Raw genomic sequence first — 21,780 nt, 5'->3', positions numbered from 1 at the left:
CGAAATGGTGCAGCAGCAGCCGACATGGAAGCAGACGACAGCTTGCGCTTTGCGATAAACGGCGGAGATACTCAAATTATTCCACTCCTCGATGAGAACGGTGCCCCACACCGACCCGACTCTAATAGAAAGTAATTGGCCACCCGAGAAGGCGGCGACGGAGGTGAGGACGGCGGCCCTCGCTAGCACGTACCTTGTATTTCTCAACCACCGTGCTTGCCGACGCACAGTACTTAAAGCCGGTTATGTTAACTAAAAAGTACACACGTGCATGCATCATTATGCACGTTGTTGCAACAACCCCTCAACATGCAAGTCGGCACGCGCACACCTCAGTTGTGTTGAGTAAAAGAACACACATGCGTTTCGCTTAGCTGCCGCGAGATTGCATTGATGCTGATGCATGGCAACACCTCGCTGCTATGATGTCCTGTTTGAAAATTCTTCACACAGTTCGGGATGTTGGCGGCCATTGATATATGGGCGCCACGCTGCTGGCTGGGTGGTGACGCCAAGGATAGCAGACGATGCACTCGACCGTTTGTTTTGGAAGCAGCCAGTGCCAAGCTGCACTTGAACTGCAGGGACTGGCGCTGCACGCTCGCGACACCTTTTTTCTCTTCGTTATTTTTTTTCTTCGGCTAGGACACAAATTCTGTGCCCGCCCGCTATAAAGGGCAATGCCACAATATCATCATCATCATCAACCGCCACGGAACTTTAGCGAACCAGTGCAGGCGAATCGAACCAACTTATAAGTGGTTGACCGCGGAGTGGTTTGTCTGAATGAGCCTAAATGAGTTGTGAGTGTAAATAAGTTGCACCCTCGCGCTGTGCATTGTAGAGCGTCGTCTTCATCAACTTCCATCTGCTCCGATTCCAATGTAGTAAACATTCTCTCTAGTTTTTCCATTTTGCATAGGTGTCATTTTTGGATTTCCTTTATCAGCTCTTTATTAGATGGGCTTCCATGTATTTTCATGCTACGGCATCCCTTATAGCTTGAGTCTCTTTGGGACATTAAGCCACATGAGACCGTCAAACCAATCAGGTATCGCAAATGTTTTGGTTATATCGCTGGCCAACAAATGCATAATACTAATATTGTTACTATCAATAGTCTTACCATTGACAGTTTCACTATCGATAGCGGTACTATCGCTAGTTTCCAAAAAACTATCGACAGTCAATGTTCCGATAGTTTTGAATCACTAGCATGCACGCCTGATGAGCTTGAACAGGGTGGCAGAAAAAAATTTCAAATGGAAATTTCACAGCAGTGGATGAGTCTGTTGCAGAACCACCAGCACAGCCAGATTGAGCCATACTGAGAATGAAAGGAAAGTCGGCAAAACTAGTCACAAGAGTATGGCAGAAATTATAAGATCGTTGGTCAGATTTCAATTCAGCATTAGGAATCACATAAAATAAAATTAACTGTAGTGCAATAATGCAGTGTGAATAGCATACCTGACTTTGTGACCGCTCAGCGAAATATTACAGTAGAGGCAACAAATTTTGGGTGCAAATTTCGTTTTCTTTGGAGCGATGCGCTGGACAGTTGTATATATTAGGGTGTGGAATTCACTTAAGCCAGCTCATTGCAGTGACATACACACATACAAGATACATTCAGGTCACAGAGGCCATGCAAAAAGTACAATATTTACAAAAATAGTTTTTTTGTCTTATGCGATCTGAATATGTTGTGTACATCCCAGCCACCGTTTAGCAGTTGAAAATTGAATATTCAACGCTTGTTGGCACAGTCCACGTGGCCATTTGTTTTTTAATGTGCTGCACAAAATTCTGAAGTGACAGAACAGAACTAAAATTTAGTTGTGTACTCTGTCATGAGCATTCGTTTTCAGGTGGAACTCTGTTAGGCACATTTATAAGTAATCGGATTAAACCTCATTTCTGGCGAAAACTGCAGCTTCTGTTTGCCAGAGTACAGTGTCAAAAAGCACTGCACGGGTATGAATGGATGCCTTGTACTTGTTATAGAATTGCATTCTTAGCACTTTTTATACATGGTGTGACCTGAAGGTAAGTTTTGGATGGTACATTTTCAAAGCAACAGGCCTCGACAAGGTAGTGTCCGGCCTTCTTACGACCACTACTAGTGCCGACATGTTCACCCAAAAGCTGCGGCGAAGAGGGAAGGCCAGCAGTTTATCTATGGCTGCTGCACTTGCTGTGGTATGAAATAAAAGTTTCCCAACTTGGTGTTATTGTGTCATGTAACCTAGTCTGCATCATTTTTTTCACAAGACTAATGCCAGAATGAAAATTTCATATCGCACTGAAAGACAGCCGTTCGGAATGTTTGCAACTAGGCACTGCTTGTGTAGGTATGTTTTCCCACCATAAAAAGAAAAAAAGGTCAAAGAACAAACAACTTTTGAGATTTTACCTCTCCATTATGTCTGGGGTGCTCAAGCATGAAGGACACACGTGCTCTAATTACTGCCTGGCCAGTGACTTAATGCAGGAAATAAATCATTCTCTATGAACTTGCTTCCTATAAACTGTTCTCCATGACTGTGTGCTTTCAAAGTAAAGGGTGTGGGGTTTTAATGAAGAAATAAATACGTTTAACCGCAGCTGACACAGTTGAGCACCGGACACCACCCCGTGGTCTCGTATGCTATAGAGCGCATGCCGACCATGGCGGGCCTTGCTCTGCGGGAACAAAGGAACGACACACTGGCTGACACAAACAAGGCATTTATTGCTGCAACAATAACGCCAGCTAGCAACAAGATACGCTGAGGAACCGAGGACGTCCGGCTCACCAGCAAAATTACGAGCGAACGTTCGCCCACGCTAGGGCAGGGGGAAACTCCAAGGCCAGATGGGACGAGCTGACGGGAACATGTTTCCACCACGAGGTCGCCCGTCGGCGGAGCCTTCCGTGTGGACGTCAGTGCACTTCCCACGTTCCCAGCCGAAGAGGACAGTGTCTCCCCGCAAGCGTGGAGCAAACACGCCATCCGTGGCGCTCGTGTCGCTGTGACACCAGTACCCTCACCGGTTAGTTAAAGCAACACAACTAAGGAGGGTGCATTGCGGGGAAACAAACCACAGGGGACGAGAAGGACTATGCTACACTAAAACCAGCCGCTGTCTGGCTGACAACTGCCTGGCAAAATTTACTGCAACATTTCTTGCAGAACTGTGCCAGAACCAGGCACCTTGGCCCAACCTAGTTGACGGAAATGCTTGAGCAGACGTCATTGCAGTGTTAGGTTCCTGTTGACTCATACAGACCTTTTGAATTTTCATTTATTTTTGTGCCATTGTTTATCTGGTTGTTTATTTCAGCCTCAAAAGCACCACTTTTACAATGTTTCCATGAAACGAATGAGACATTAGAGAGCAGCAACATAAAATGCTTCATCACCTGTCTAGGACATGCAACTACTCAGTAAAAATATTGCAACTCTAACAGAACTGAAATATTACCTCACAGATCACCAAAATGTCTTCAATTAAAAAGTGTCAAAATAAACAGTTAAACGTTCAAAGCCTTTCATAGGGCTTTCTCTTGACATTTCGGTGCAAACGTGGTCAAGCCCCTGCCAATTTTTTTTTCTCCCCTAAGAAAGAACTGCTGCAGTAAAAATAGATAAAAAAGTTCCACCACAGCAGCGAAGCAAGCACACGAAAACAAAACTGTGCCATCTCAGTGCAGTTGCTCGATTGTAACGGTGGAGAGGGTAGTCAATCAAATGTGAGGAGGTTTTGACCTCCAGACTAGGGACCTGGCAACTGATAATTGACAAAGATAAAACCGGTTGCCACTATGGTGCATGAGTGCACACGTGCAGCAACTTTACCAGATCTCCATGTGCTCCCTCCATTCTACTCACAGCTGCCCCAGCAGATGGTGACCCATCACAGGACCCTTTGCACGTGCAGAACAACAGGTGATTTTAATATCGATATGTTGAAGGATAATTCCTCTACTAGAGACTTTAACGCAGTCTTGGCCTCGAACGGATTTATTAATCTTATTAACGATCCAACAAGGGTAACACAAGAAAGTGAGTCGCTTCTTGATCTGCTGATTACGAACACTTCCCTACCGATAGTTGAGTCGGGCGTAATATCATGTGCGATCAGTGACCACCTTCCAGTGTTTGCATGCATAAATAAGACTAGACTGGTAAAGTACCGACAGGAGAAAGCGAAGTACCAAAGTATAACCAATGCTACTCTCAATTCATTTCACAGCTCACTGGAACAAGTTGAGTGGGATAGTATTGACGTTACCAGTGACGCAAATGAGGCTTACGATGAGTTCCTCCGAGTATTTAAACAGCTCTACCATTCCTCTTTCCCGCTAAAAGTGCGTGCAATAAAGCGTAAAACACGCAAACCTTGGATATCTTCTGAGTTGCGCCAAGAAATTAAAACGAAAGACAAACTGTACAAAATCTTTTTAAACACACGTTCAACAGATGACCTAAGCATTTTTAAGAAATACAGAAATAGATTAACAAAAAAGCTACGTCTCGCTCGTGCGGAATACTTCGCGACATTTCTTGAAATTAAAAATGGTCGCCACGATCTGTTGTGGTCAAGGTTGAATTTCTTACTGAGGCGTGAGCAACCACAGGCTGCCCCGCGGGCTTTAAAGCTTGATAATAAAGATGTATCCGGCAGAGAGTTGGCAGATGCCTTCAACAACTTTTTTACCACCCTTGCCCATAACACCCCGTCAAGTGATTTCAACACCTATTTTAGCTCTTACAATAGGGACACAATATTTCTGAACCCAGTTACGACAGAGGAGGTTATATCAGTCGTACAAAGCCTAAATAACAGCCATAGCTGTGACATTGACGGCATTCAAGTGAGGCCTGTCAAGCATGTTATAAGAGTTATTGCCCCTGTTCTTGCAGATATATTTAACTTATGCTTTACTACGGGCACATTTCCTAAAACAATGCAAATAGCCAAAGTAACGGTTTTGTATAAGAAAGGAGACCGCAATGATTTAGGAAATTATAGACCAGTATCGATACTCCCAATCTTCTCGAAAGCCTTTGAAAAAGTTCTGTATACACGGTTGTCTGATTTCATTGATAAACATGAGCTTTTGTCACCTAATCAATTTGGGTTTTGTAAAAATAAATCTGCCGAGTTAGCCCTACTCGAACAAAAGGAATATATACTAACACAGCTTGAAAATAAGGCCTTTGTTATTGGTGTCTTCGTGGACTTCTCGAGGGCATTCGATTTAGTAAACCACAGTGTACTCCTGAAAAACTTGGAGCGTTGTGGTATTCGTGGACTGGCTCAAATGATCCTGAAATCATATCTTTCGCATAGAAAACAGGCTGTAAGCATAGACAATGTGACATCTGAACTAAAACTTGTTACTTCTGGCGTTCCCCAGGGTAGTATATTGGGACCATTACTTTTTAATATGTACCTAAATGATATCTCCAACATTAACTCCGCCGCTAAATTTATTATCTACGCTGACGACACTAGCATCTTTTTTACTGGAAATGATCTTGATCTCCTTGTTCGGGAATGCAATGACACCTTGAGTGAATTACAAAAGTGGTGCGAATCCAGATACATGCGTATAAATGAGAAGAAAACAAAAGCTGTCATATTTCTTCCTAAAAACAAAGTACTTCCTTCCCCCATCGAGATTAAACTAAACTCGGGACGTATAGACATAGTTGAACAATTTAAATGCCTTGGAGTAGTTTTTTCTTCCAGCATGTCTTGGGAACACCACACGGACCATATTGTCACGAAACTGGCTCAAATAACTGGAGTCATAAGTCGGCTCAGATACGTCATTCCAAAAACAGTAAAGTTACTCCTCTATAATTCACTTTTCTACTCCTATTTAAACTACTGCCATCTAGTGTGGGGCACAGCTACGGTTAGCTGTCTTCAGCGTATCTACATTTTTCAGAAAAAGTTTCTTCGTCATGTTTACAATGTCCCCTGGGACTCGCCAAGCAAAGATCTCTTTCTACAAAGTGGTGTGCTAAAAATACACAACTTGTATAAATATCGCTTGAGTGTCCGGTTTAAACTCGAAACACGTAGAAATGTAAACCACATACGTAAACTTGCTGAACTACATACCCGAGATGCAAGCTACACAACAAGGTATGCGGAGACATGGATAGTCCCGACCCCACGGTTAAACTCGGGTAGAGAACGCCTGCAGTTCACTCTTCCGTCCCTGCTAAACGCGTATATATATAATAATTTTGACCTTTTCAGTTCGTCAAACAGGTCTTTGCGTGCTTTGTATGCTAGCATGTAGGATTTTTTGTCTTGTGCTTTTTTTTTTCTTCTTTCTCTTTTTTTTCTTTGCTGCCATTACCTGTGTCTACCCTATGTGAATATTGTGTTAATATTGTATAATGTTCTTTCGTTTTCTCTTGTACCTGCTCATTATTGTATACTTGTTATCACGCTTTGCAACTGCCTTTTGTATTAAAAGCCTTGCTGTCAAGCTGCTGCCAAGCGAAAGGGGGCTGCGGCTTAGTCAAGCTGTCTCTCAGCTTTTTCTGCGCCTCCGCTGTCTGTATCTTTACAAGGCAGAAATAAAGAATTTAATGTAATAGTTACCTTGCAATAAATGCAACAAGAACAACAATAGCGCTGCTAAAAGCTGGTGCTAATTTCATACGCAGGCAAGCTCAAACCGAAAAGCAAAGAGTTACATAAGACACCAGGAGAGAAAATTTTATGCACTTGTGAATGCACAATGTCGTCATGAGATGACCAAACAGATTCCCTGAAAACACTGCACCTTTTTTTTCAGCGACACATGTAAGGCCCCCTTGAAAAGCCGCAGGCTGTGCCTCAATGTTTCACTTCAGTAGCATGTGCAGTCGTTATGCCATTACTGAGCACTTTCAGCATGGTCTAGCATTCCAGGAAGGGCCAAGTGAAAGGTGCAGCATGGCTGCCTTCTCATTACATGCCCTGCTCATTATTATTTATTATTTTTTGCAGACCATTAGAACACAACTTGCTCAGTCTACATTTGCTCCCTATGCCTACAAAAATTTGGACAGCCACTGCTTGTTAATGTCATTAGATGTTTTCAACATTCCAGAGACGTATGCCAGTCTACCAGAGGTCTCCTGCGCATGTAAAGTGGCCCCACCTGGCCGCACGCATGTCACGTCTTGTCTTTTTGTCTAATCGTTTGCATTTGCCTCAACATAAGCAGTGTACAAATATACTCTCAGGTGACTTAGGCCAGAATGCTATGAACATGAATAAAAGTTTCACAAGACCATCAGGTCCACATTTTTTTTACAAGCTAAAAATAATTAGCGTAAAACCATGTAAACATTTCACAGAAGGAAACATTAAGTATTTCACCAGCTGTAAGAACAAAAATTTATCTTCTAACAAGACAGCCATCATGTACAAGCTGTAGTACCACTGGGTATCAATTCTCAACCTCTGAAATAATGCACATTTGCCAAAGCACAAACATGGTCTAATTGGTAACAATGGACCTTTTTCATGGTGGCCCTCTGCGCATGCGCCCGCAATGCATTGCGGGAAGCGCGCGACCGCCATGTTTTTTGGTGGTTCGTCGGCCAGTTGAGCTACTAGGCACTATAGTTGAGCGGCCGGTTGCGTCGCTCGGTCGGCACTTCGCTGCTGCCTAGTCGTCGACAACTCTGCGCTTTGCGTTCCTGGTGAAATCGCTGGCGAGATGCCTCAGAGATGCGCCGCCACGGGATGCTTTAATTTTAGCAAAAAATCAGGAAGTGTAAGATTTTTCAAGTTCCCAGCGGCATCACTGCATGCAGCAACAGGGCTAAGTGGGTGCAGGCAGTGTGAATGTTGATGGAGCTGCGAGGAAGCAAACTCGCGTGTCTGCAGTGACCACTTTGTGACAGGCGCAAGCTCAATTTCTTCTTTCTTGCACTCTGTTTTCTAAGAAGCTGTAGCGTGAAACACGGGGTGTGACGCCTCTGTTGTCCATTTGCTAGTGTAGCAGAAGTGGCTGCACAAAAGAATAAACGGAAACTGCGCGGGTCTGTCAACTACACCCCGTGGATTATAATAACTTCAGTAGAACTTGTCGAGCTAGTTGGTTCACATAGACGCGAAGAACTTCGCGAACGCGAACTACGAAGAGGCAAAGACTGTGTTTGTGTGCGTATTTACCTTTTCGCCGTCCCTGGCTCGTTCGCGCAGTTCTTTTTTTTTTTTGCCGCATGCGGATAGAAGAGAGCCTAAGAGATAGGGTGAAAGGTAAAATGAATGTAGTGTGCCTGCGGGAATGTGCGCGCGCCTTGGCAGGGTTGCCCTCGAGGGGAGCGCACGACCGAGGACAACAGTGTTCGCCGAAACGACGACGACGTCTTCAGAACGCCGGGTACCTTTCGCACAGGAGCAACTTCTCTGTGAAAGCAGTCGCCTCGACATCTTTTGCTGCAGTGGATTGTGCCCATTTCAGACCATCGCAGTGTAGTGGACTATGCGAGTGCGAGGCGACGGCTTCCTCAGCGTAACTCTCGTGCGCTCGCGAGCAAGACGAATGCGCCGGTTGTCAGGCGGCTCGGCACCTCCACAGCACTGTATCACGTTGCGAGATCGTGTGTGCATTACCAACACTCTGGCACAGCCTTTTTATCAAACAACGAGCACGGTCGACTAGGTACCCCCGTCGGGCTTTCAACCCATCGATCTTCAAACACAAGAATGCTAGCCGCATGTCGCCCCCGCTATCACAGTATCAGCAGCTCGTCTTCGGACAAGTGCTTAAGCAGGCAACATTAAATGCGGCGTATGTATTTCTCCTCTTTGAAAGGCTGTCATTTCCGCAGTGGCCGGTTCGATGCGCCAAAGTGCATGTCAATCACTTTGTCACTAACCGGAGACACAGAAGTCAGATCATACGTCCACTGCTTGCACGCGTCCAAAAACTGCGTGAAATCCATTGTCAGCTCAACAGAAAGAAAATGTTCACAGCACTAAGGCAAAACCATACTGAAACACTATAGGCGACGTTTGGATGAGCACGAAAACTTCAGCAACCGATCAAAGCACGGACGGGAACCGACCGACCAGACCACCAATTGTGATTCGGCGGCCGCCGCTAGGGGCGCTCTCCCAACGTGAAAAAGGCCCATTGCTGGTGTCTATAAGCATTATGCATCAAAAAGTACACACCACAAGAAAACCCAGCTTAAGCACTGGACTTAGGTTAATTCCACTTTATATATGCAGGCCCTATTACTGAGCCCACCAAAGGAGCAGGTAAGGAGATGCATGGAAGCCATGAAAAACCATTAAGAGACATTTGCTCCCTACGCCTACAAGAATTTGGACAGCCACTGCTTGTTAATGTCATTAGATGTTTTCAACATTCCAGAGACGTATGCCAGTATACCAGAGGTCTCCTGCGCATGTAAAGTGGCCCCACCTGGCCGCACGCATGTCACGTCTTGTCTTTTTGTCTAATCGTTTGCATTTGCCTCAACATAAGCAGTGTACAAATATACTCTCAGGTGACTTAGGCCAGAATGCTATGAACATGAATAAAAGTTTCACAAGACCATCAGGTCCACATTTTTTTTACAAGCTAAAAATAATTAGCGTAAAACCATGTAAACATTTCACAGAAGGAAACATTAAGTATTTCACCAGCTGTAAGAACAAAAATTTATCTTCTAACAAGACAGCCATCATGTACAAGCTGTAGTACCACTGGGTCTCAATTCTCAACCTCTGAAATAATGCACATTTGCCAAAGCACAAACATGGTCTAATTGGTAACAATTGCTGGTGTCTATAAGCATTATGCATCAAAAAGTACACACCGCAAGAAAACCCAGCTTAAGCACTGGACTTAGGTTAATTCCACTTTATATATGCAGGCCCTATTACTGAGCCCACCAAAGGAGCAGGTAAGGAGATGCATGGAAGCCATGAAAAACCATTAAGAGGATAACGATTCCTCCCATGCTTTTGTTGCTCGTTGGCAAATTCAGCGATGGCACCTGCACATACAAATACCGCCTTTTGAGTAAACCACGTGTTTAAGCCCACCATTTGCTTTGCATATTGCTCACCTGCTCGTAATGCGCACATATGTACAGAGGTGAGCGGACGTCTAGAGAGCTGTGCTCTGGAGACCCAACGATCATTCTATAGTCATTCCTAGGGAGCTGGACAACATTTTTGGCACAAAAACCATTACATCTTTAATTTTTTTTTTCTGGGGGGGCTCTGCAGAACACAGCGCGGGCGCTCTAGATAAACCTGCTCGTTTGTACACAAGCTAACATAGATTCCTCCGTACGTGGATGTTAAAAAAAAAAAAAAGACGTCAAGAACACGTGCATCTTTCTCACCTGCACTGGAAGAGAACTGCAGAGTGCTGCGTCTCGCCACGAACCCATGCTCCTGCTCGTGGTGCTGCAACAATTCACGACAGTAGAGAAAAGCATTAGGACAGAGGTCACATGCATAAGTTTTCTCACGAGCTAATGAGCTCGCAGCTTCGGGATGCTTATTTCGCACATGCTTCCTCTGGGATTGCTGAAAAGTGAATTCAGCTTGGCACACGGGGCAGCGATACTTATCTCGTGCTGGTGGCTCAGCAGGTGGTGTACTTGGTTCTTCCATTCCAATCAGGCCACGAGGGTGGCAAGGACAATGATCACAGCACTGAAAACAAACTTCAAACAACAGCTTAAAACAAAGCACGTGCAACTGCGCAAACTCGCGAGAATAGAGCAACGGAGAATATGCACCAAGTGCAATTAGCGCAACAGCTAGAAAAAAATCCCCGGGACGTCAAACAACAACTTAAAACAAAGCACGTGCAACTGCGCAAACTCGCGAGAATAGAGCAACGGAGAATATGCACCAAGTGCAATTAGCGCAACAGCTAGAAAAAAATCCCCGAGCCCCGCAAACGCAATTAACGGCGATGTCCTAACCCACTGTCCTAACGTAGCCGAGGTGAAGTTAGTAGCTTCGAGTAATGATACAACGACGCCAAAACAAGACAATAAAATTACTCTACAGTACACCAATTAACGCAACAGGTGGAAAACTAAAAGAGCAGGCACGCTCAGGGACCGTTGAGCAGGCACGCTGGGCAGCTTTCAGGGACCGTTCAGCAGGCACGCTGAACAAAGTTTAGGGCTCGCACAGAACACCACCGATGACAGCGTGACCGGTTGAAATCTGCGCCTGCGAAATCGAAGCAGTCACGTGATCGGATACAAGTAATACCAACGCGCCAACAAATTCATTTCATATAGAAACAAGAACATAAAAAAACGTGATTATAAAATGCATAAGTTTTTATAAAATGCATAAGTTTTGTACTGCAGTCGTATCAAGAATCTTTATTTAAGCAAACAACACAAACAAATGTTCCTAGGGACGGGGAATCCTAGGGAGGGACAGAGCTGGATGCTGCTAGGGACGGACTGAAGGGGGGACAAGGGGGACGACGGACCCGTTGCTCTGCCTAGTAGCTCCCCTGTAAAGCGTCTATAGTAGTGGGAAGCATAGCATAAGTCTTGTCATCGAAATGTAAAGCAGTTTTTCCCATGCCAGCAGTGGTGTAGTGGGTAGTGTAGTGAGCTGTAGATCTCTAGGTCACTGGTTCGAATCCGGAGAGATGCGTAGTTTTTTTTTCGCGTCCGAATTTTTTTTTTACTTTCTTTAGTTTACTAACTTTAATGGAAGCTATTTTATTGTTAATTGCCTTATAATTCCACCCCAGCCCTTCCCTTTCCTTTCCCAATAACTGTAAACCAGACACATATGACACATATGTGTCATATGTGTCATATGACACATATATACGAGATTTTTCGATAGGGACGTATTAATCGCTATCGGTTAATCGTCTTCATATTGATTACGGTTATAGATTTCAATCACGCGTCTTCAGCGCGCACTTCGCTTCTGCGTCGCGTGGTTGCTTCGGACGGTAGCAAGAGTTGGGGGGTTGTTGGGACGCAAGGTAGCAGATCCCACCGCTGCTACCAGTTGTTACGGCTCGAGGTAGCTTGGCCAGTTGTTGCGTCACCAAGGGGGCTCGTCCGGGATGAAGGAACTGTCTGAACTTCAGATGGTTAGAGATTACAAAAACAAGCAGATTTACTGACAAGAAACTGAGACACTTATTTACAAAAAATTTACAAAAGAAGAGCAAGGAATCAAACGTTAAGAGTTCATAGCGTCGAGCGTCTGGATGAGCCTGATACCCAAGGCTCAGCCCCACTGGATGGACCTATTACCGAAGGTCCAGAGCGTTCGTGCCCACTTTGGTCGCAGGTTATATAGCCCAAGACTCCGCCCCTGCACCAGGGGACCTTCCATCGCGACACAAAAGATCGGCACCAGCACCACCATCGAAGACCTGTTGAGCCCCCTCACTAGGCGGTAACTCATGGGGCACAAAAGATCGCCACCACACGTCACAGACGCAGCTGGCCAAGACACCTGTTTAGAGCCCGCACGTGGGAACTGGCAAGTCCGCATTCCTAAGTCCGCAGTCCGCATTCCTATAGCATTGTGTCGTGTTGACGTCACAGCCGCAGCTGCGCAGGCTTCCTCTGATTCGTTCCGGGTTCTTTTTTCAAGACGAGGGACACCCTTTCTTCTCCTGTCGTCGGTTGCTTCTCGAAGGGGAGGTCGTTTTCGCCGAGCCGAGTGTGGGAAGAGCCTCGTCGGCCACTTCCCAGAAAGTCACCCTTTTCTGCGAGGTCATCGTGGGGTCAAGTTGAAGTACAACGACCCGTCAAAATTGCCGCCACGTTTCATCTCCGGTCTCAAGATGAATCGTAACAGCTACATTCCCCGCCAGACGAGTCTCGGCGAGTAGCAGTCATCGCTGCTGCATGAAGAGACGACTTGCAGAAGCATGCCAGAAGTATGCCAGAAGCCCTCTGCCGCTCGCAGCGTGGTCTTCTATTACGCCGGCCAAATTCTTTGAGGCGTCTCTGAAACTTCAACCACATGCGCAAGCAAGCACTCAACCTTCCTCCGAGCAAACCAGTTCCAAAAGAGGGTGCTATAATCCGGTTAGTATAGCCGTTGTGAATAGCCCACATTGAAAACTCCCAGGACCCACACAAGCTGAAAAAAACCGAACCTGCTACTGTACACCCTCACTTTCAAAAACGCACGAATAAAACTATTAGTAGCAATTTTGGTTCATAAAGAGCATTCCGGACCGCTTAGAAAGAACAGCAAAGCGCGTCCGCATTTTCATGCAATGTACCCTTTTTGCACGTACTCTTTAAAATCAAATATCTTTAAAAGCAGCAAACTGATCGAAAATCATCAAGTTTACAAAAACCACTACCACTAAAACTGAAACTGTGTTTGCCTTCATCCCTGTCCCGGTTTTTTCCTTTTTTTTTTTTTACAGTGAGTCAATGTAACCAAAAAAAAAAAAAATGGCAAACACTTATTCCCCGAATTGGACATTCTTTAGCCGCGCCCTGCGCGGTCGTGGTCGGATGGCCGGTCCACAAGCAGGTGCTTCAAGAAAACTGCGTGCCTGATTGGTTCCGCCTCCGCTCGACCTACCGAGGAAAGGGTGCCTCCACCATTTCTTTGTCCCTGCCTGCAGCGACTCCCTCCGACTCACGCGCTCTCTGCGGCGCCCCTTTGTGTGGCTGTCGAGCCCTATTCTTCGTAACATGTAGCATGCGTCACGTGTCCAACGACCACGCCGTCTGTCGCTCTTTCGGCCCGCAAGGGCAGTCACCTGGGCTTTCATCGTGCCCATCCGCCTTCGGGAAAATGACACTGTGGGTTTTCCCTTTCCCTCAACAGTTTTCGCGGTGCTGTCCCGTGTTAATTTGCCGGCCCTCGCATCAGCATGAACACCTGCCCTGGCACTTCTCAATTGCTTGTCGCGTTCGCGATGTTTGTTCAATGGACAATGGTGCCTTCGGCCTGCAAGGGCAGTCACCTTGGCTTTCCTCGGGCCCAGCCGCCTTCGGGAAAATGACACTGTTGGTTTTCCCTTTTCTTTCACAGTTCTGGCGGTGCTGTCCCGAGTTAATTTGCCGGCCCTCGCATCAGCATTAACACCTGCCCTAGCATTCCTCATTCGCTTGTTGCGTTCGCGGTTTTTCCTGCGCCGCGACGCTACTTGCGGTTTACTACTCACAGTGCCAGGCGGCGGCTCAACTGTTGAATCGTCCACTCCTGTGTTTCCATCTGAGCACCAAAGCTCATTTTCCTGCTGCCTTTCTTTCGGAGCAGCATCAAACCCATTCAGGGTAACAGAAACAATCTCGTCTGTACGGCACTTTTCGGCGAGCGTTGCGCTCCTGCCTGGCGCTTCACTGTTGCCGTCAGGCAATTCCCGTTCATTCTTTGTGCCGCTTAGTACCGGCGCCTCAACTTCTTGACTGCTAGTGCTCGCCAGCTGCACCAGCGGTGTCCCCTCTCTGGCTCTGTCATTTCTTTCACACCGAACCTCACTGAATTCTTTCTGGCGCGGGACTTCAGTCTTATCTGCCAACGCGCTTTCTGTCTCAGGGTTAACAGTAAGCGCGTCACACCTTTCGTTTTCCTCGCGAAGCTTTCGCCTTTCTTGTTCTTTGTCCACACGGAGGCTTTTCTGCGTAATAGTCTCACACCTCTCGCCTGCCTCCTTGTTGAGAAGAGGTGCCACCTGCTGGGGACAACCGCCCGACCTCTTGCTCAACTCCATTTCTAACTTACTGAGCTCAGCCTTTAGCTTCAGTAGTTTTGCTTCCCTCTCACGTTCGCGCTGACGCCACTTTTCCTCTCTTTCTCGCTCTTCCTGCTGTCCGAGCTGCTCTTTTTCTCGCTCTTTCTTTTTTTGTTCGATGAGACTCCACTCTTCAATGAGCTCCTCATCATCTGCCCCCAAATCAGTAATGGCCTGAATGATCGCGGGTTTTCGTGCCAAACCCCTTGTCTCAATTCCCAATTCCTCACACAACAGCAACAGGTCCGACTCCTGCAGTCCCTGTAGGTCCATGATAGTTCTGAGTCTGAGCTATTTCCAAAACAACTATGCAAAAATACCAAACCTGTAAGATTTAAGCACAGGTGTCTACCAGTTCTAAATTTTAACCCTCTTTTAGAACCTGGTCCACATCAAAGGAAAAGCCAAGCACTCACCCACACACGTGATCATGTCCAAGACAGCTGCACTCTCGCTGGCCGACCGTTGTTGTCGCTTGTGGCTTCAGATTCCCATCGCTGATCCACAGTTGTTGGGTCTTCGTATCTCACCAGTCTCTTCGGATCCCAAGGCTTCGGATCCCAGGCTTCGGACCCCAGGCTTCGGATCCCACGGCTTCGGATCCCACCGCTGTTCACCAGTAGTTGCGGCCGTGGTAGCTGAATCCCACCAGTCTTTTCAGATCCCAAGGCTTCGGATCCCAGGCCTCGGATCCCAAGGCCTCGGATCCCACGGCTTCGGATCCCACGGCTTCGGACCCCACCGCTGGCAACCAGTTGTTGGGACGCAAGGTAGCAGATCCCACCGCTGCTACCAGTTGTTACGGCTCGAGGTAGCGTGGCCAGTTGTTGCGTCACCAAGGGGGCTCGTCCGGGATGAAGGAACTGTCTGAACTTCAGATGGTTAGAGATTACAAAAACAAGCAGATTTACTGACAAGAAACTGAGACACTTATTTACAAAAAATTTACAAAAGAAGAGCAAGGAATCAAACGTTAAGAGTTCATAGCGTCGAGCGTCTGGATGAGCCTGATACCCAAGGCTCAGCCCCACTGGATGGACCTATTACCGAAGGTCCAGAGCGTTCGTGCCCACTTTGGTCGCAGGTTATATAGCCCAAGACTCCGCCCCTGCACCAGGGGACCTTCCATCGCGACACAAAAGATCGGCACCAGCACCACCATCGAAGACCTGTTGAGCCCCCTCACTAGGCGGTAACTCATGGGGCACAAAAGATCGCCACCACACGTCACAGACGCAGCTGGCCAAGACACCTGTTTAGAGCCCGCACGTGGGAACTGGCAAGTCCGCATTCCTAAGTCCGCAGTCCGCATTCCTATAGCATTGTGTCGTGTTGACGTCACAGCCGCAGCTGCGCAGGCTTCCTCTGATTCGTTCCGGGTTCTTTTTTCAAGACGAGGGACACCCTTTCTTCTCCTGTCGTCGGTTGCTTCTCGAAGGGGAGGTCGTTTTCGCCGAGCCGAGTGTGGGAAGAGCCTCGTCGGCCACTTCCCAGAAAGTCACCCTTTTCTGCGAGGTCATCGTGGGGTCAAGTTGAAGTACAACGACCCGTCAAAATTGCCGCCACGTTTCATCTCCGGTCTCAAGATGAATCGTAACAGGGTGCGTACGTCGACTGATGTTTCGGAGTGCGATCGTTTCCTGCCGCCTTGATCCAAGCTTGAAGACGTAGATGCGACCGGCCGTTGTGAAATACCGAGATCTTGCAAGATCTCACAGTATTCTTTTTCAACGATACGGTACTTGCGTTGCTTTGCATTCATGGCGAAATGCAGAAGCTTTGCGGTGAAAGACGAGGACCGCAACAGCCGCACAAAGGGACAACAGACAGGCAGTACGACCAACACCTCCACACCACAAAAGAAAAACAAGCGCGAGCACTCGCGGTACAGTGGCTGGAATTCCAGCCACTGTACTCGCGGGCAGGGTTGCCGTTGGGAACATTTTAAAAGGAGCCAAAACTTGAGCTGAAAGTAGTCAAAAGTAGCCATGCCATTCCATCTTTGTTTTGCTCATTAATAAATTGAAGTGTAAAAAAAATTGATAAAAATTATTCTTGGCGGTGTTGTCAACACTAAGCTTCAAAGAAATTTTCCGAAACTAAACGTGTATTTATCCACCGCTTTACGCATAAACGTAGGCATCCGCTCTCGCTCCCACGTGCGTTCCAAGCCAATCCCAATCCATAGCTTGTGGTCATTTCGTTTGGACGTTTGGCAGTGGCAGCGCGCGCTTGTGAATTTTTATTTCTTCAAGCTTTTTCAAGTTTGGTGGCGGCACGCGTGAGTCACCGAGGGGAACCAGAAGGCACTGCTTCGGTAAGTATACATTCTGTCCTTTTTTCCCTTTCATGTTAGTTGTCAGCTAATATTTACTTGTGAACTTGTCAAGAGTGAGGACAATGAGCACCCCTCGTGTGTCGCCCCTTTAGCTAACTTGTCTGTAGGCCTCTGTCAGCAGTTGTCTTTTGATTAACTCAGCGGCGCATTGCAAGGTGTAACTGCGTGTAAGGGTTGGGGTAATATGAAGTAACACACACGTACACGAAGGGAAGCGCTTATAAATGTCGCGTGTGTTTGTGTGTTCCTTCATCAGGGTGAACGCACTATCCCGGCAAATCTTGTTGGCGCATTGCTTCTGAGAGGGTTTGTTTCTCACGGCACATCGTACATTTATGTACGTGTATAGATATTATGATCATGATCGCAATGACAGTCGTCACGTGGTTACGGCGCTCGGCTGCTGACTCGAAATACGCGGGTTCGATCCCGGCTGCGGCGGTCGAATTTCGATGGAGGCGAAATTCTGGAGGCCCGTGTACTGTGCGCGATATCGGTGCACTCTAAAGAACCACAGGTGGTCGAAATTTCCGGAGCCGTTCTCTGCGGCGCCCCCCATGACCAACCAGTTGCCACGTGCGATGCAGTTGAGTGTTTTTCATCGGCAATTTTTGCTTTTGTGAGGCTAATCGCTTGGTTCAGGCATGCATGTCAGACGTCATAGAGTCGCAGCCTGCATGCCTTGTGCTTGATTGACAAATGCTTCCATGGCAGTGTTGACATTGTTGTGTTGCGAGTCTCCGTGCGATGAGAGAAATGCGATAAGAACAGGATGAATGAACACAATTCTTCTGTACTGCCAGAAGTAATGCTGCTCCTGCCAGTGATCGGTTACAGAAAAAAAATTGAGAGTCCTTTTTATTTATGTGTGTCCCTTCCCGCTACTCAGAGCCTTGTATTACAAAGTCTAGATCAGTGTGACTCTACCCCAGGCAGCACAACAACATTGGCCGAACGTCGCGCAAGTGTTGGCAAAACTTGGCACGAACATCGGTCCTACACTGGCATTTGGGCCGAGCGCTACCACTTCACACATTGGCCTTACTTTCATGCCAGTTTTGGGCCAACGCTCGGCCGATCAAGCGGCCAACGCAGTCCCGATGTTCGTTCTGCAGCATGGACCAGCAAAGGTCTCATACTGGCATCCAACTTTCAAACATTGGTAGCCAACTTTCAAACATTGGTAGCCAGCTTTCGAATAATGGTTTCCAGCTTTCGAATATTGGCATCCAGCTTTCGAATAATGGTTTCCAGCTTTCGAATAATGGCATCCAGCTTTCGAACGCTGGCACATGCAATTAACCCACTCGCCAATGACCGGCACTGTGGATAGATGTACATACATAACATTCTACCTAGCAAATATTCATAAATGAGGGTGCGAAAGAATTCCAGAAAAAAGACCCGTTTATTGCTTTGAGTTACAAGAATCACGCTTCTAGCGCACACAGGATGGTTTGCGCTACCACCAGCCACCCTGGGGAGTAAAGAAAAGGGGCCCAAGAGCATGGTGGCAGAGGCTGTGGGAAAACAATTTATTTTCAAGTTTGGTGAGTGCCGATCAGGTTGGACAAAGCATCTCGGCAAGCTGCTGCGGCACGGCTAAGGCATCCAAAAAGCGCTCAACGGAGCTGTCCTCCAGTGAACTGATCAGTCATATCCGAAGTAATCGTTGCACTCCACTTGCAAGGGGGCTGCTGGACTGCATTCAAACAAATTCCTCGTCCAGTTCTTGCACGATGGCCTCACGAAGTGCCAAGCCTGCAAAGAGATGCATGATGTCATGGTAAGTTGAATTATGGCCATCACAAAACAAAAACAAACATAACAAAGATAACACCGAATTTTGTGAAACACAGTAATCGTGAAGACACTAGCAACATATTTTACAGGATAATTTTTAATTTATTCTTAAGAACCAGCCCCACATTAGTTGCACAAAGTGGAATTTAATTTACTAAACTTCCCTTACACCAAATGGTTTAATTTAGTTTAATGCGTCGTGTCGCACTCCCAGTAAATATATTCAATGCGAGATAAGGAAATTAATGTGATATTGAAAACAGATTAATGTATTATTTTGTTTTAATATCATAACTTGTGTCTCTAAATTGCGAGGTAATTTTTTATTCCAGTAAATATGCACAGGTTGTAGCGTCTCTTCCACATGGACGTCAAAACAACATTTTTGATTAGTTTTATTTAATGGGGTCAAAAATGCGGCTTGCGACTTTTGACGAAATACGCTGAACGCAAGGAACTCAGGGCACCTTTGTTTTACCTTAGTTGCTTCGCATGCATGCTATAGTTGGATTCGAAACTGCAACTTGAAAACCGCACAAAAATACTAGTCTGATAGTCTAGAGTAATGCCCTTTTTCATTGCGAGAGAACTTGGGCAAAAGCTTTAACCAGTAATTGCGGATTTTCTATTGAGTCTGCAAGAGTAGAAGGCAAAAAGAAACACTACGGAAGTATTACACATATCCTTACCAACTAGTCTGCAGTGGAAAATTAATTAAGCGGTTCTGATTTCCGTCGTGCATAAGCGCTAAAGGACATATTCCCGAATGCATCCTATCTCAATTCATATGAGTTCAAACCCGCTGTTAGCCAAAGTAGTGAATCTTTAGTGAGTTCATCTCACCAAAGACGAAAAATTAAATTCTCACCATTCGGCCACAATTCCACTGCGCACGACGTCAAGCAAGCCATTTCGCAATGAGAGTGGGTACACAGAAGTCGTCCTCGTGCTTTTTGGCTCGCTCTCTTCTGCCGAAAAAATAAAGGCGCATGTAGTCAAAGCAACATTTACTACAAAAACCACTTTAACTTCCAGACGTATATCAAGATAAAAGAGTTTTAGTACTTACAAAAGATCTTGCAGGCGGTACGAACAGCGTCGGAGCTTTCGCGTGCGCAGACTATGAACGGTGCTAGCTCGAGTGTGCATGCATTTTCGTCGCGTTGGTTTGCACGTGGTTGAGCTCCGCCGTGCAGTCAAGAATGTCTTATTGTGATGAGTCGCGCGGTTCCAAGACGAGCAGTGGAGACGATGGTGTGTGTGTGTGGGGGGGGGGGTTGGCTGGAGGGGAGAGAGGAATTTTCCTTTACACAGGTTTTGTGGTTCCGAGAAAAGTCCTCGAGCTGAAAGGTGGAGACAGGGAGGTGGAGGAACAGCGAAGCGCGTAGCTGCGCGCGAGGGAAAACAGGTTTGAGAAAGTGACAACCAAAAATAAAAAATAGCGCTTCGCGGGGTGGGGGGTTAGCCCGCTACCTGGAAAAGGGCACGGCCGGGAGAACAGGTGGGGAGATATTGGACTTGAAGACTTGAAAGAGAGAGGGAAAGAGGCCAAAACACGTGAAAAGGGTTTGGAATTTTTGGAGAATGAGTCACATGGCCACAGGCAGTACAGAAAGCAATATCTACAAGAGACAAGTGGATGGGAAACACGGAAGCGTCAAAGTATTGCTACAAAGCTGCAGCAAAAGCCTGAAAATTTTGAAGTGAAAAACTTGGAGCTTCAAGATGCATTTTGCCAAAACGACTTGAGACACTCGCGTATTTTGTGGGGCCGTATGATGTGGCTTCTGTTAGTTCAAGATAGCTTAAAATGTTACCACATAATAACAAAAATATAAAGCAAAAAAAATATCCAAGCAGAATGCGCGCTCTTTCATAGTTTCATGTACCGTACATGCGCCAAACAAGCTAGGTTAACATGCGTCTAACGCCAGTTGTCAGTCCATTTATTCAGTGGTCGTCGAAGAATCCTCAAATTGTTTGTTGGTGTGGAAGTTTCGCGCAAAAAAGCAAAAACAAACAAAGGCATGTTGAATTGTGGTTCGCAACTACTTTCGACGGTTTTCATCAATAAAGGTCATGTTCGAAAGAAAAAAAAAACTTGCGAGTAAATATGCAAGGACGTGAGCAAGAGCTATATTGCCCCCAATGCAAATTACGCAACAGAAGAATAAAATGGTCAAAAACAACAATTTCCAACACAACGATTTGCAGAAAAGGAAGGAAATAGCAAATCAGAAAATACGGGAAAGGCGCAATCACAGGGCACGACGTAGGGAAGCGTAGGAATCGCTTAGCACGTGTCCGCGTGCGTTTATGAAGCACCCGCCTAATATTTCACGAGCGCAACGCATAATTCGAAATTACGAGGCGACTGCTTCGTTTCTGGACGTTGCCAAAACTGAGCACAATTTCGGTTTAGCGAATGCACTTGCGCTAATCTATTACGTTTGTATCGCGATCTCCCTGAAGCAGACACCAGCTGCGCACTGCGGCAGTAAATTCCTAGAGCGAATAAAAAAAACTGATTTTTTTATTCCAAAAATTTAATAAAATGAAACTTATTTGATTTTTGTTGAAGGCACCTGTTCACAATTTTTGTTGAAGGCGTCTCGGGTGTAATCAGAACGTTAATTCTGATCAACAGGACTTCGATCGCAATTCTAAACGTATTATTGCTGCTCACTGCGCAACCAGAGTGCAGTTTTTCCAACGGAATCATGGGTAGCTTTGCTCACAAACTGCAAAAGTGTTCGCTTAAAATATAATAATAAATAAAACCAAATCTTTGAACTCGCATGTTTTAGCGCGTTCGAAAATTATGAACTGCCGATATGGTACTCGACAATAAAATTAATTTTGAACCCATTTTAATGGATGACACAATGTTTACCAACGTTTGCCA

At 46.2% G+C, this 21,780-nt stretch overlaps 2 long non-coding RNA genes across 2 annotated transcripts; both read right to left on the bottom strand.

Moving 5' to 3' along the window:
- Window positions 1–2,714: 2,714 nt before the first annotated feature.
- Window positions 2,715–11,247, bottom strand: LOC149355960 (uncharacterized). The gene is made up of 2 exons (XR_016291590.1): window positions 10,371–11,247; window positions 2,715–3,013 (listed from the first exon to the last, which is right to left on the bottom strand). It is a non-coding gene; the product is annotated as an uncharacterized LOC149355960 (long non-coding RNA).
- Window positions 11,248–18,583: 7,336 nt separating this feature from the next.
- On the bottom strand, window positions 18,584–19,837 carry LOC149355959 (uncharacterized). Its single transcript, XR_016289776.1, has 2 exons — window positions 19,744–19,837; window positions 18,584–18,833 (listed from the first exon to the last, which is right to left on the bottom strand). It is a non-coding gene; the product is annotated as an uncharacterized LOC149355959 (long non-coding RNA).
- Window positions 19,838–21,780: the final 1,943 nt, after the last annotated feature.

This window comes from Amblyomma mixtum, chromosome 3, assembly GCF_055824585.1.
Source record: "Amblyomma mixtum isolate Tamu chromosome 3, ASM5582458v1, whole genome shotgun sequence".
In the NCBI taxonomy this organism is placed as follows: Eukaryota; Metazoa; Arthropoda; class Arachnida; order Ixodida; family Ixodidae; genus Amblyomma; species Amblyomma mixtum.
This window is presented reverse-complemented; position numbering and strand designations above follow the sequence as displayed.